General features: G+C 32.6%; 1 protein-coding gene across 1 annotated transcript in view; it reads left to right on the forward strand.

Moving 5' to 3' along the window:
- LOC137620689 (diacylglycerol lipase-alpha-like) overlaps window positions 1-17500 on the forward strand; it is a 788256-nt gene that overhangs the window by 651067 nt on the left and 119689 nt on the right.

Here is a 17500-nt window from a genome sequence, read left to right on the forward strand (position 1 = left end):
TTTTTTTTTTTTTTTTTTTTTTTTTTTTTTTTTTTTTTTTTTGGATTCAAAACTCTTTTGAAAGTTCGAAAGCCCTAGCACTATGTAAGCCTGGGGCAGAAAAGGCAACTGTGTGCTCACGTTTATACAGTTGTATTTACTCCTTTTAAGAAATGTAACCTCGGACAGTTTATTTATCTAAACTCTAAAGTAACGATAAATAAAATAGAGTTACCCCCATCTCTCCCCCCTTAAAATATCTTGATACTAAAATATTTTTATGTACCTTGTGGTCTTAGGTTATACGACTTTTATTTATAAAAAGCCAGAGCAATATCACAAACTTTTGGTCACCCCATTTCACTTTACAGAATTCCGTCGTTAAAAAGTATGAATGGCCTTTTCCCGCTTAACTTCAAAGGAGCGACATTGTTGATAAATATTAAGTTTTGGTCAATATTACAAGCCCTTGACTATGCCGGTATTACTCTGATGTTTTTAAGTCTCCATATTTCAAAAGGAGTATTCGGAGAATTCATATAAATTAAAAGTTATACTTTGTTTTACTTTATATGACTACAGATATTTTTATTTTGAAAGTCATATCTTCAAATAACGAAAGGTTTAGTAGAATACCCCGATGTTGAAATTAAATTAAAAAGAAAAAAACTCATTCATGTGATGTTATGTATTTTTGAGTGCTGCAAGTTATCGTTTGCGTCCTTGGTCCGATATCTATAGTGCTAATGGAAATAAGATCTGGATTTCCTAGAGGTTTTTCTGTTAGAATAATGATTTTACTGGGGAGAATGCAAGATACCCTTATTGTAGCGTTGCTATAAATTAAAAAAAATATACTAGTAATGAAATTATTATTATTATTATTATTATTATTATTATTATTATTATTATTATTATTATTATTATTATTATTATTATTATTATTATTATTATTGATTTGTTGAATGTTATGCCCCCTCGTAGGAGGGAAAATGACTCTCAAGCGCTATGTGAACGTTTCCCTGAAAAAGAGCAATATACTTCAATTATTATTTTATTATATTAATGTTTAACTGGGCTAAACAAGGCACTAGAAGAATCAGAAGACCCAGGCATACATGGCTTAGGACTATAAAGCTCGAAGTAGGAGATGATGAATGGAGAAGTATTGAATTAAAAGCTCAAGACCGAGACCTTTGGCGATATCTAACCGAGGCCCTTTGCGCCAATAGGCGTAGGAGGAGATGATGAAGATTATATTAAATTTTCGATCCTGTAAATGCATCTTATTTTGATGGAAATGCAAGGAAATTATTTAGATCTCCGTGGACTCTCTCAAAACAGTTTACTGTAAACCAGAAACTACTGGAGTGACTTGAGAACAATAACGAACCAGTAAATGCAACCGAAATAGTTGGGAATAATATGTAAGGCAAAATTTGAGCTCATGTCCAAGTTATAATTGTTACGGAGATATAGCAGGTCTGAAGTAATTAGAGTATTTCGATACTATCAACATTCACATAGTGACAACAGATAACCCATAATTAATCGATATCACTTGAATATACACATTTATAATTTTGCAAAAAGCATATTACGCAACTTTTCAGTCGCTACCTTTATGTTTTAATTTTCTCGACAATATTTGTATAATAAAGTATAATGAAGAAAAGTTATATGGAAAATTACTTATGAACGTAGCCTGAAGTAACTGTGCTTTCATTGCACTTTTAAAACCGAGCCCAGACGTTCCATCAGGCAGTTTGACATCTTAGCCCGAGATTCACCTGATAATTATAGTCCATAATTAGATTATAAAAGTTCTTGTCAGGTGATACATATTTATAGATAGCTTCAGGGCTTCAGATTTATAGATGGAGAACCATAAATTTTGTTAACGTTTCCTTTTTCCTTATCTGTCTTTACCGATTTTACCTCTTAAGGAAATTCTGCTCCAATCTTTTGCCCGTGCTCACCAATTCTCTCAGTTAGGTCCCAAGATACCAGGCGTCCCCTTTACGCGTAATTAAGAGTTATTCGAATCTAAGAAAATAGTGGAAGCGTCCTTTTTTTTGTACATCTATCTGTCTATCCAAGGACTATGGAATTAGAAGTAGATACTAAAGGGAAGCTGAACTGGGTCATTAAGAGTTGGGGTCTCATTTAGACAGTAAATGGCGGAGTTTACGACTGAGGACACGACCGTTATGCATCATATGTCAAGAGTTATGGTTTGTAATGTCTCCCATAGATCTGGGTTATTACTTTCGAGGTTAGCATCGAAGTATTTCCACTCCTGGTCGTTACTCTTTTCCTTTATTTTATTTGATAAGTGATAGTGCTACTATTCCTCCTCTCCAGAAATAGCACAAAGTTAATGATAATAGAAATAATAATAATTGACGATTGTGGTGATTTGAAAGCGGCTTCGTTGTGTTGCTATAAAGGTGTTGGATGTGCTGATAATGAGCCGTCTTTGTAGGTGTATGAAGCGGCTAGTGCAATGGAAGTATTCTGCACAAGGGGCTCACTTGAAATTCGGCAATTATTGGATGGCAGTTCCAATGGGATTCTATGTAAAATATAAAGAAAATAGTAATGCTATCAAGTTTCAAAAGAAGTCAAAATGGCTGCTGCAATCTTTTTCCCTCGCATACAAAAACCACTTTTGTAGTATCTATAAAAGTTGAACGTTGGATTGCATAAGTCAAATGGCAGCTTCCGGAGTACAGAACGTTCACAGTTAGATTTTTATTTTGATAAATACAAAAGTTTCGCATATGTAAAATGAAAAACACGTTAAAGAAATATGAGAATTGAAGAGTAATAAATAGGTGAATTTTAAAATTTGATAGGATATCGTAACCTACCCCCTGGAAAGAAATTTGGATTCGATCATTGCTTTTGAGGAAAAGCTCGAGACATCAGCAATTTCTTTGTGTGAGATTTGCGGTTGTTGTATCTGTTTTGTTATTAAACCAGCCTACCATCATACGTGTTGATTTTTTTTTTTTTTTTTTTTAAGACTTCTTGGAGATCAATTCAGAGAATTGGATCTTAAAACGTTGAAAATTTGTTCATTTTCGCTCCGCTTTCAACGAAAAAGTTGTTTTAATTTTTATTCTATTTTTTTTTCTTTTTAAATAAAGATTCTAAAATTATTTCCTAAATAATATAAGCGTGTATGATTAGTCTGTCAAAGTTATTACCTTCTGATATTTGTACTTGACATTAAAAGATCTCTCTGCCAAAAAAGTAATCATACTCACATGCACCCAATTTCTTTTCATTTGTGTATAAATCTTTACAATTCGATTTGTGACTTTTTGATGCTGTAAATTTCCCAATCTAAAATATTCGTCAACCTGGAGTAAAAATTCATCAGTGATCTGTAGTAATATTTTTTGCAATTAATTTTATATAAAATCTTAAGTAACCTTTACAAATGAGAACTTTTTGAACAATATTGATACAGAGCTGTATATTCCATTTTTGGATAGTGTTGTGTCTCGTATTATCTTTAAATTAATTATCTCAATAAAAAGAACATGATCACTGATAATATTGAAGAAGGCCAATTATTCGATGTTTTCTAAGGTAAACTGTCATACACTTTTGTTACAGTGATTATGAAAAGGAAATAAGACATAAATCTGATTGTTTGTCAAATTTTGCTGGCGATACATACATACATACCTATATATATATATATATATATATATATATATATATATATATATATATATATATATATATATATATATATATAGGTATGTGTATATATATATATATATATATATATATATATATATATTATATACTAATATATATATATATATATATATATATATATATATATATATATATATATATATGTATATATTACATTATATTCAGAGTAATATATATATATATATATATATATATATATATATATATATATGTATATATTACATTATATTCAGAGTAATATATATATATATATATATATATATATATATATGTATATATTACATTATATTCAGAGTAATATATATATATATATATATATATATATATATATATATATATATATATATATATATATATATATATGTATATATATGTAAATGTATATTCATTCATGAAAAGACATCAAAATATATTTGTGGTATATTTGAAAAGCAAATATGTATATATACATATCAGGATTGCAGCTTTTAAAATAGTCATAATCATCCTTATATATCGTTATACCTCGTCGTGTATTCTCAATGAACCATTGTGTATTTTGCTCTACTAAGTAAGACTCCGTATTTCTCCTACAAGATTTTACATAAACTCAGATTAACGAGCGTTTTAATAGCTTTTGCTATGCTGGGGAAATGGGAATTAAGTAATCATTCCCGATTACTTTTAGGGGAAGAAGAAAAATCTTCCTCTCCGTCTCGTAATCCTGAATTCGTTGCAAATGTTCAAGTTGGCCGCCTTGTGTGGGAGTGGAAACTGGAATACAACGCCCCTAGTAAGAAGGGAGAAATCCATTGAGATGTTTCCAGGGATTTGCTTCTCGCGTCGGCTCTATAGCTAAAAGCGAAGGGGATAAGGGAAAAACGGTTTCCCTGGCAATATTTTGGGATCGAATAGTGTAATCTGATTGGGTGTGTCTTGAGTACAACATATCTGTTGCTGAACACTCCTTGTATATTTTATACACAAATACATCCTATATGAATGGGAAACAAAAGTTTGCATAAGAAGACAAGTTGTATGTGCCGTGTCTTGGAAACAGTCATTAGACAGTTTTGTAAATATAAAAAAATGCTTTGTGACATAGAAGTTACTAATGTAAGTGGGTTAAGAGGATTTATATAGTAATGTATAACAAGAAGTATATTCATAGTGTACAGAGAACGTAGCCACATTTTACTATTAAATGAATGTTCTTGTGTTGGTTCTTACAAACTAATAAATGCTAGTATATGTAAAAATAAGTATTTTTTATTGTATTCTAATCCCTGTGTTGTATGTGGTATTTTTGAAATGTTGTGAGAGGAAGAAAGGGGACTGAGAATTGAAACATAACATATAGATATTCTGATAGAAGACGAGAATTTTTTATTATTCCATATTATACATTAAAGATTGGAAGTGTTTACCAATTGACGAAATACTGTTTGGAGATCAAGAAGAGAAATTACTGAGATGCTATTTTGAGATAAAGAGAAAAACTAGGAGAGATGCTGATTGGGAATAGGGAAAGAAAAAGGAAAAAGTACTGATTAGGGTAGAAAAATTTCCGAGATATTGATTGTAGATAAAGAAGAAGAAATACCGCGAAAATTAGGGAAATAGAAGAAAATTGCTAATGTTCTGATATAAGTTGGGGAATAAAAATTATCATGGTTTTTTGGGGGAAATGAAGAAGAAATATTAGAGATGCTGGTGGGGATCAAGAAAAGACTCAAGAAATGCTAATTTGAAATAAAGGAGAGATACTATTAAAACGAATACTGGAAGTTGAGAAGAAAAATTATCGAGATTCTGATTTGATGAAAAGGAAAAAATCAATGAGATGGTTATTGAGTTATGGACTAGGGATTCTTATGGGAGGCTCACTGGAGGGGAAAAAGGGAAAAAAAAACAGATTTTGATAGAGGATCAAGATTAAAAATTACTGAAGTACTTATTGAAAATGATAAAAATATAAATTACCCTAAAATTTATTAAGGATAATGAAAAAAAGGTCTCCTGCGTATGCCGGTAAAAGAAAGGTACCGAATTTGTAATTTAATTAGGTTTGGTGTATGAATTTCGCTATAGAGCCGGGCACTGGGGCCTGTGAGACCATTCAGGATTCTACACTCAATTTTTTTTTTTTTTTAATGAGGCACATTTGCACCGACTTGCAGCGGTGCCATTTTAGCTCGGAAAAATTTCCTGCTATCTGATCGGTTAGAATTGTCTTGTCCAACCAATCAGCGAGTAGAAAACTCTTCCGAGCCAAAAGTGCATCCCTGCGAGTCGGTGCAAATCTGCCTCGTTAAAAAGAATTGACTATAGTGCGTATAGGGTCAAATCTTAAAGTTAAACTATGAGGTGAAAGTTAGAAGAGGATGGACAGCAAGATGGAAGAAAGAACGTAGATAAAGGAGGATATAAATCAAGTACCGCAAAGAACCTCAAGTAATGCTTGCAACGTACTGTATGAGGTGCACTGACGGCACAAATCTCTTACGAGGATAAATCCTGGTTAGGGATTAAGAAGAAAAGGCATCTAGATGCTGATTGGACATGAAGAAGAAGAGTATCTAAGATGTTGATTGGGATAAATGAAAAATGAGTGAGATGCGGAATGGAGATGAAAAAGGATCATGATTATGACTGGAGATAGATGGAAAACACCAAGATGCTTTTTGGGGATAAATAAGGAAAAGTCCCGAGATGCTAACGGGATATAATGTGAAAATTACAGCAATAAGATAAAATAAAAATTACTGAAATTGTGACTTCTGCAAAGTGGGAAAAATTAGTTACGGGATGATTAAGAAAATAATTACCGAGGTGATGATTGAAGGTATAGAGAATTGAGATAAAATCAAAATATTTCACAAACATTGAGTAGAGATAGAAAAAATACACAGAGTCTGGGATGTTGTGTTGAGTTTTATAGAGAACAAGTTACTGGGAATGTAAATCAAATAACATGTGATAATATTGATGTGGGTAGTCATTTTATAATTTTAGGTGCCTTCGTGTAAATGATGTACTTTAGTATTTCAACTTGTGTGCACAGATTTCATCATCATCAGCCGTTACTAGTCCACTGCATTACAAAGGCCTCAGACATGACCTTCCACTTCCATCTGTTTATGGTCTTTCTATGCCAGTCCACGCACACAAACTTTCAAAATTCGCCAATCCATCATCTTTTTTTCCTTCCCCTGCTGCTTTTGCATTCTTCATATATATATATATATATATATATATATATATATATATATATATATATATATATATATATATATATATATATATATTTATATATTTATATATATATATATATATATATATATATATATATATATATATATATATATATATATATATATATATATATATATATATATGTGTGTGTGTGTGTGTGAACTTACATTCATACATACATAAATCTGTATCTCTCCTATATGATAAAGAATAAGTATCTCTCTCTCTCTCTCTCTCTCTCTCTCTCTCTCTCTCTCTCTCTCTCTCTCTCTCTCTCTCTCTCTCTCTCTTTGTATATAAAAATTTCTTTCCGGCCACACCTAGCTGTCCTCGTCCCTTGGGTAGGAGTGGGGGAGCATAAGGCATTAGCAAATACAAAATAAACTTATATAGATCTTTTCGAACAGTGAATAAGATGGAAATTAATTAACATTCAGAAAGAATAAATAATAATTCAAAGAGGTTTAGTCAGCCTCTCCATATTCTGCTCCTCGTTCCGCCTTTATTCCCGTGTGATAGACCACACTGTAACCATTATTGGAAGTTATATAGCTGCATTTTGGAAGTCCAATATAGGAGTCTCTGAAATCACACGTTATTTCATTTTGGTGTTGCTGAATGGCAATTTTCTTCGACTCTCTTTCTTTCTTTCTTTCCTTTTGCATGCAATTTGTCGAGATGCAATTCGGGCTTTCATTGAATGATTGAGCATAGGCTTTTGAACAACTTTACTTTCGTGTAATTTGGGTCAGCTATCACATATGTAAAGAATATTTGTTTTGTTGCTTTTTTATTTATCAATTCTGTGGCGACATACGCTAATGTGACGAAGCTAAATTATACGATTTCAAACCCAATAAGAACATTCAAGAAATAAAACATGTAAATTAGCCCCTTTTGATGATAATTTAATCCTGAGAAATTTACTTCGTACACTGCAATAAAAGCTTTAAGGATTGAAAATTCAATGAATTATAATACATTTGCTACGCTGCGTTGAAATTGTTCGAAAGTACGAGCGAAAAAGAATTATCGTCCCATTGACGTGACGCGAATAGACGTCTAATTCGGCTCTCTCTTTAAATGCAATTTCCTTCAGATTTAACACCAGGAAACATTTTATTCTTTTCAGGTTCGTTTTTTTTCTGTACATTTTTTTTCTTGAATAACAAGATTAGTTTTCGGTGCAAAGTTGGTTTAAAATATTGATTATTCATCCTTTAACTTATCTGAAGAGAGACGATGTTGTAGGCTTCTTATCTATTCATCTGCCATTGCCTGATCTGCATAACATCCTTTTCATTGTAGGGATTTTTGAAAATTGTTCTTGGGGGATTTAGTTAATGGGGAGACCACTTGTTGGAAATACTGATCGCCTATTAAATTTTACAATACGGAGAGCTCCATTAGCAAAAGCCCGTTTAGGGATATGACTTTTACATTGTGGATTAGAATCATTGCTTTAAGACGAGCCCATCAGATGCTGTGAGAAACAGTGTATTCAATATCTTGAAAATTTTGTTTGTAGACAGACTGCTGGAATGGCTGAAGGAATACTGTAAGCAGTCCAGCTATGGCACCAAAATACATTATGAAAAACAATTTTCTCGTCCAGACAGGAATTAACAGGATATAACACTTCATATTATGTAAAGTGACTCCACCACAAGGGTTCAACACTAATTTTGTATTTAATTGTTGTTCAAGATGGATGTAGAAGTTAGCTTTTACATACTGGTGGTTTCTTTTTAATATCAATACTTATGTAACGTATCTTTTAGCTTTATGTTCTTGGCTAACAATCCGGGATGTGCAGATAGTTTTCATTATGAGAGGCTGTTTTAATTTTAGATATATTACTATTTTTTCATAACATTTACAAAGAAAGTGCTGTAGGAAATCGATAGCAATTTTCCCTTACTCAATAATATTATACGAATTATTACATGGATAAAATCCTTTTCTTGTTTGATATACAGTAGTAGCTCGGTTCGCGATATAATTCATTATGGGAGCAAACTTGTAACCTAAAATGCTCGTACTTGAGAACAATTATTCCCTTAGGAAATAAAAGAAATTCACTCGGTGCATTTTACAAGTCCATAAATACAACATATATACTTCAAAATTTACATAGGATTTTAATGGAATTTAATAAAGAAATTGTAAGCCATAACATCAGAAATTAATACAAATTACTAATTCTCAGTAAAAAAAAAAAAAAAAAAAAAAAAAGACATATTGACATTAATGAAAATCTCCCTACATAAGCATGTCTAGTAAAACATCGGGAGTTCTCTCTTGAACGACATATGTGATCACTAACTGAATCACTTAATTTATGCTTTATGGACACTAGGTCATTTTGTTCCACTTTTACATTCACTTTTGACAAGGAACCTATCCAGAGACGACAGATTTTTACTTTTCTTTAAATTGGCATCAAAATGAGGAAAAAATTACATGAACACTGCATGTGTGGCGGATGGTAACTGCTAGACTGATTTTATGCTAGTCTCATTAGTACTTGTCCACAAAAAATGCCCGTACATAGGAAACTATTTTATTTTCTTATATTCAGTCACTCTTAAACAGAGGTACCACTGTGTGTATATATATATATATATATATATATATATATATATATATATATATATATATATATATATATATATATATGTGTGTGTGTGTGTGTGTGTATATACTGTTTATATATATATTATATATATGTATATATATATATATATATATATATATATATATATATATATATATATATATACATATATATATATATGTGTGTGTGTGTGTGTGTGTGTATTCTTTTCACTCTTATTTTATTATTTATTATAATTTAGGCTGAAGTTTGGATGGAAAAACATACAAATTCCTAGTATGCTACACCACTTATTCATCTCCATACCGACAGGGGCCCAAATCACTAAATGAAAATTAACCCAAAGGTTAAGGCCACATGTATACTTTTAACCAATGTTTAGTACAAAATGCCTTCATTGTTTGCATTGCATACTTCCACGCTCAAGCTTATTAGTAGATGAACTCCTCTCACAGTGATCTTACTTTATCAATTATCCTGTCTTTACTTTCTCAATCAAAATCCCACACACAATTAGCGTGCTATATCAAGTAATAACATGTATTAGTGTGCTACTGTTGTTAACACACATTTGGGTTCCCTTCAAATGTCATCTAAAATGTGTTAATTATTATAGTTGGTATTTTACATCTTCAAGTAAAGTCAAGTAAGTTAACTTTAAAATGGTTTATTCTTTAAGAACAACAGTGTTAACATCTCCATCACAGGAGTATAGCTGGTTTGGTCGGATGACCATTCCGTATGACATCGTCCAGTAAACTACCACCGATATCCATATGCATGTTAAAGTTATTTCAACACTTAATGATTTATTTACACACCACATTAATACCGGAAGATACTCAGTTCCGTTCTCACAGGCAACCTTTCTCACGGACTGGTTAGTGTTTACTCTTCATGAAAAATGTTACATTGCTGAGGTTTGGTATTTGCATCCTGCTATGATATGACTACAGCACTTCTCACACTCGCTTCTACTTCCACAGTGACCTATTAGGTTATGTGTTTTAAATATGTAATATATAATTATTACACTTGTCCCTATAATTCTTACAGTCGTTTCAGTCTTTTTTTAAAGATTTTTACATAGGAATTATTTTAGTTCTAGTTCTGGTTTTTACCATTCTGAAGCTTCCTGTTATCCAAACATAATTTTCAAACCCTGGATAGTACCTTAATCGCACTATCACTGTACCAGTAAATCACACTTGCAGTTCTTCAGCATCTGAATTGCCCTCTTCATTTACTGAGCAATTATTTAAAAGAAACTTTAAGAAACTTCCAATAACCCTCTTATTTCTTCCACCATTCATCCCCTTTTCTATTTTCCACAATCAGCATATCTTCAAAATATTTCACCGATATATGGCTATTTTTACTTCAGGCAGCTTGTCTATACAAACATCTTATATTCTGAGATCTACTTATTCATTTATCTTTCTCTCTGTCTTTACGTCCCTAAAGAATAACAATTTATGTTCCTTAAAGTGTTAGTTTACATTTTCACCTGTGTTTATTACTTGGCTTCGTTTTCTCTATCTCTTAAGAGTATAATCTATTCGTTCTTTTGTTTACTTATACATGATCTTCCCGGCTACTATACTACTTCACCCCAGTTAGTCCTGCTTTTTCCTTAACTAAACTTCTCATTTCCCCATGCTACCACTCATCACGTGTTTCTATGCATACATACATAAATACACACGCGAGCGCACACACTTACACACATGTATATAGTTTGTGTTAAACATTTATATAAATTTAAGTATGCATACATACACCCGTGTATATTTATAGGGTTTTTGTAAGGGGGTTGATTGTCCCTCTATAACTATCCAAGTCCAAGGCTTTTACATACGTAGACGTTTGAATTTGCTATCAAAAAGTGATATTCAGATGAGATAGAATCCCAAAAATATTCATCGAGTTTTCATATGGCTTCCTTTCTCTGAGAGGCTAGATGGAAATCATTGATTTCCGATATATTCTATGGGTTTGAGGCACTGTTGCATCCTTAAATTCACAGATAATATTGGAGCGTTGTGCGGCCTCAGATTATCCTTAAAGATAATCCTTAAAGATAATCCATGAATTTTATCTTGCCAAAGTACAGGACTTGACTAACATTTCGTTAGCAAAGTCTTTTAAGGATCAGAGCCGTGAAAGTCACGTATCCCCTAAGAGGAATGTCTTCCATTTAGTCAGGGAAGAGGGATGGATATTGGGGCAAACGATGTCGATGAATATGTAGATTTGGCAATTAGGGGAGTGCCGTTGAATTCGAAAAGCACGAAGGATATAGTATGGTAGAAGGTGAAATGTGGTGGTGAACTATTTTAGTGCCAAATGTGGTGAAGGTATGGACAAAACATTGTATTGCATGCGAGGACGAAAATTCATGATGTGTGATAATAATGGAAGTGTTAATTTGAAAATAGAGAGAAACGTTTTAATATTGGAAGTATGGAAAATATGATATGGCTGAGCTAAGAGGCTCAGTAATAAAAGATGTACAGGAAAATTAAGATATAACAAGAAATGATGGAGGATATTAAAAGTAATATACATTAGGTATGTAAATAAAGAAACTAAAATAATGGAATCATTTGAGAAATAAATGTTTGCTATGAAAGATGATGGTAAAATTTTATTCGATGATTTAAGATAGGACTAAAATTTGAGATCATGAACTAATTCAGCAATATTAAGAGGTGAAATATTAGAAAAAGATCTGTAGTTTTGAATTCTCAGGATAGGGGCTCAGATGGAAATAAGCAATCATAATCTAAAAAAGAATAAAATTACAATGAAGTGCAAGACAATTTCTTGGAAACATATTTTGTCGAAAGGGGGATCTTTTATTTTTCAATACAGATCATGGTGATGAGCATATAATTAAAAATAGATGTTATAAACATTGATTTTTATATGTAAATATTGATTTAACATCAGTCATTTTCAACCAAACAGGAAGTTCCATTATTAGCCCGTGCTAACCTAATATTCAACGATGCGTTTTGTGTGTGTGTGTATATATATATATATATATATATATATATATATATATATATATATATATATATATATATATATATATATATATATATATATATATATATATATATTTATATATATATATATATATATATATATATATATATATATGTATGTATGTATATATATGTGTGTGTGTATGTATATATATAAAACGGGATATACATATATTGATAAAAGTCTTGTCAACGACAGTATGTATGTTCTGAACATCAAAATCAAATAGATTGTGGAAGGTTTTCATTGAATCAGAGTTTTTTGGACTATTATCACCTATACGTATTATATTACCTATAAAATCTGACATTACTAAGGTGCGAAGATTAAACCTTAAAACTTGTTAGCTGTGACTTTAGTGTATATAATCAAGAAAATCGATAGGTAAGAGAGAGAGAAAAAAATGCTGCAGATTAGCATTATTATTAAGTGGAATGAAATATTCAGATTTTCTAAAGTCAAGAAACAGTCGTAGCATTAACTTTATAGGGATTTTGAAGGGAGTTTTAAACGTTCTAAAATGTTACAATTCGTCAAAGATAAAAGTTTGGAAGGCCAGCCATCCCCTCCACCCATACTATTTTCTAGTAGAAAGTGTGGTTTAACACAGTAACGTGCAGAAAGTGCATCAAAATCTGATTTATAAAAATACGATTACGTGAAGAACATTCAGTTGAAATGTAATAAAAAGAGAGATAAGTACCCTAAATTATGAATGACACTCCTTTTTAAATCTTAATTGGGCAATATAGTTAACCCTACTCTAAAAAAGGTTAATAGCTCTGAACTTTTTATTAAAGTAGTATTTTTGTAACTTCTACTTTTATTACTCAACTGCTGCTTTCTTAAACTCTTTTAAACCAAATATTTTTTGGGGATCACCAAAGTGGCATTTGTAGAATAAATTATCCTAATAAAATTTCTATCCTTAAATTTGACTTATTCGTCCCTATTTGGAATATTCGTCTCGCAAATTGATCGCTTCATATTTTGTCACCATGTTCTGCTAGAAAGAATCGAAGGCAGTTTATCTGGGCAGTGACATTCTCTCAAACTGAAAGCTTGTTTCTTAGTTGCTTTTTCTATATAAACCACTGACGCAATTTCCTCCGAACTCAAGAGAAGAGTTTCACATCCTATCGAGGAGACTCATTAGCACAGTGGGAAAGATTGACCTTTGTTATGAGGTTGTTTAGGTTTTTTGTGTTTTTAGAGACAATGGAGGAAGACATGTAAAGCATTGTACGATTTGGAAATATTGGGAGAAATAGTTTTCTTCATTTTCTTGATAATGATGAAAGACAGACATATGGGAACAATAATAAGCAGAAAATTCGAAACTTTTAAGATGATAATACGAAGAAATGATGAACCGTTCAATTGCTGCTGAAGAAAGTGGGAAAAGAGCTATTGTTTCGAAATCGTCTTCATCTGGAAGTGCATGCAGGAGAAACAAACCGTGTGCTGTGATTTTGGGGGTGATAGGAGCGTTGCTGATAATAAATTCGTGCAGATATATATATATATATATATATATATATATATATATATATATATATATATATATATATATATATATATATATATATATATATATATATGTGTGTGTGTGTGTGTGTGTGTATACATTATATATATACACATACATATATATATATATACACATACATATATATATATATATATATATATATATATATTTATATATATACACCCAGTATGTATGTGTGTGTTATTGCGCGTGTATGTATGTGTTTATATTCAAATAAGATAGATAAATAGATGGATACAACTTTATTTTAGTGAAAGGGAACGTTAGAATGTTACCAGAACTTGTCTTGCCATGCTGCATCGTATCGGTTTTCTAGTGTCATGGAGAGGAATTTTTGCTTATTCAATACTCTTCAGAATAGAAAGGGGGTGTCATTTGTATCGTCCATTTTCCTACTCCTTTCTTGTTTCAAGGACGAAATTATTATTCTCCTTCCAGTGACATTCCCGCCGAGCGACATCTAATTTCCTCCCCGAATCTATTTTTCCATGTTATGTCTATCTTTAGAATGAGCAACATTAAAGTAAAGATTACTTAAAACTTCCGCCATTGCCAAGTCAGGCGAGTGTGAATGCTTCTAGAATTTAACGTTACCGGTGCGTAGCAATTACAAAGCTAAAATGTCACGTAATATTAGATTGTTAGCTGGAATCCCATCCTGTATTATAATACGGAACAGTAGCTGGAGTACTTTCTGTTTTAAGGACATGAAATGGCTTATTGAAAACGTCCCTGTCTGGTGATCTATTGGACTGGTATTCGAGACCCGCTCAGACAAAATAGTTTATAGGAATGTCTGTAAACTCAACGTTCTTGTTAGCTAGGGATAGGATGTTTGTGGGAATCTTTAGATCTACCTGTAGAGTCATCAGTAGCCATTGCCTTGTCCTCCCTGGTCCTGGCTTGATGGAGTGTGGTTTGGGCACTGATGATATGTATATATGGTCAACCTCTAGGGCAGTGGTTCCCAACCTGGGGGAAATTTCCCCCTGGGGGAAAATTTGAAGCTTCCAGGGGGGAAATAATTACACTACCTACTAACTAAAACACGCTGAAAATGTCCTCATAGTACGTGCGGCAATTTGTTGTTAGCCATTCAATTGTGATATGATCATATCAGTTCTCAAGGACATGATATTCAAGGGGAGAATTGGAGTGTCATGCCCATTTCTGAGTGGGCATGAGGGTTGGGTGGGGCATGAAGGGGAAAATCTGGATGGTTGAACTGGGTTCAGGGGGGAAATGACAGAAAAAAAGGTTGGGAACCACTGACCTAGGGCATTATCACTGTTCTTGGCCTCTGCCATTCATGAGTGGCCCTTAAACCTTTAAACGTGCTATACTCCTAATTGGATGGGGAAATTCACTGGAAATACCAAAGACAATAACAATACACTTGACTTTGCCTTTGCCATAATCACGTGATATGTATTGGGGTTTACTAAAATGTTTATTGTTATGATGCAATATATGTTTTATCATTTTTCAAAAAAAAAAAAATTGTATTAGGTTGATAACAGACAGATGTAATAAAAGAGAAGGAAATATATATTGTTATAACACTATCGTAATATTCGTCGATGTTTTGTTGAAGCAGAAGTCAAAACACCGCCTTCTGTCATTTCCCCTTGAAAATCTTTCCTCGAGTATTTTTTTCCTTATGTGGAGAAGTCGCTTCCCAACGAAGCCAATGGGTGAAATGATTGTCTCTTTATTTCCGACCTTCCGTGTCAGGTATGGAATAAGGGCGGTTCGGAAGGTTGTCTTGTCATTCCGGTTGTCCAATCATTCCAGTCGCAGCATTCGATTTCCGACCTCGTAGGAGCATCCTGTTGAAGTATAATTTCCTCCACAGATGCAGATTCCGGACGTTTCTGTCTGTTGCGTTTGTTCCTTTTATTTCTCTCTCTCTCTCTCTCTCTCTCTCTCTCTCTCTCTCTCTCTCTCTCTCTCTCTCTCTCTCTCTCTCTCTCCGGTGTCAATGACCTTAGATGTCAGGATGCCTGAAAACTTTAAATCAATTAATCAATCTCTCTCTCTCTCTCTCTCTCTCTCTCTCTCTCTCTCTCTCTCTCTCTCTCTCTCTCTCTCTCTCTCTCTCTCTCTCCCCATACATTTGAGAGACCCCTAAAAAGAAAAAAGAACAAGTTCCCTCCTCCCCTTTAGCTCTTGTAGTACAAATGAAACCCCCTGTGCAGTAAACCAGAACCCACTGCATATATGTATCAAGAGCAATTAATTTCGCTTTCCTTTAGATGATGGAAACCATAATCCACTTTGTAACAGTGTGGCGACTTACGATATTAAACCTCCCACTTTTCTTTATCATGAAATCTCCCGGCTTTTTATAATTTTATATATTTTTCTATTCCAGTCTACACTCCCCACTCTCAAGATTTCCAAGCCTTACACCTTTATCATAATTATCGTCTCCCATTCCCACAGGTTTTTTGTTATCTTCTCTTCTCTTCTCTTATTTCATCTATTGGATTTGATTAGTTAAAATCCTACCATTCACCTTCTATGGAATACTGAGAAATGGTGCCAGTAATAAAAATATTATGTCAAAGAATATTTCTTATTAACCATACGCAATCCAAACAATTCTTTACTTCTGCAAAATCTCAACATTTTACTTTTTCGTCATTAAGTATTTCATCCATAATTTGTTTCTTCAGTATTCCGTTTTCCCTTGTAAATAATGCAAAACACTACGGATTCAATTATCCTTCAATGAATAATGCATAGACCTCCTATTCCCACATCCTTTCATTTACCAAATGATAACTACAATTATTGCAACATAATGAACCCTTCCTCTCCTTCTAAAATTGCTCAAATCCACTTTCGCCTCAACCAGGTAAGGGTTGGTTATAATTCAAGTCCCTACTTTTTTCAGCATGATTTACTTTGTCAAGCATTCTATAGTAATACTCACGCCAAGGCCTTTATCCTCGGCAATTTTCTTTCACAAGTATACTTTCGGAGAGTCCTCTTTAGAAAACGTGTATTTTCAACAAGTAACCCTTTTAAAGCAAACACTCACAAGAGACTTCACACCAGGCAGTCTAAAGTTAACAACTATTCCCTCGCTCTTCTATGGCCATTTTTGTATATGCTTTCTCCAAACCCAGCCAGTCGAGATTCAAACTCTGTGAAACTCGCTTTTTCTCACGTTTATTCCTTTCTAAACCAAACAAACTTACCATCACAACTTTTCTCCACTGATAGTTTTCCCAACACAATATTTTAGTAAAACGTTTTCCCTTTTGCTTCTGCTCACAATTCACCACGCCCTACATTTTTCATCTAGATCAGAAATAATTGTTTTT

The sequence above is a fragment of the Palaemon carinicauda genome, chromosome 27, assembly GCF_036898095.1.
Source record: "Palaemon carinicauda isolate YSFRI2023 chromosome 27, ASM3689809v2, whole genome shotgun sequence".
NCBI lineage: Eukaryota > Metazoa > Arthropoda > Malacostraca > Decapoda > Palaemonidae > Palaemon > Palaemon carinicauda.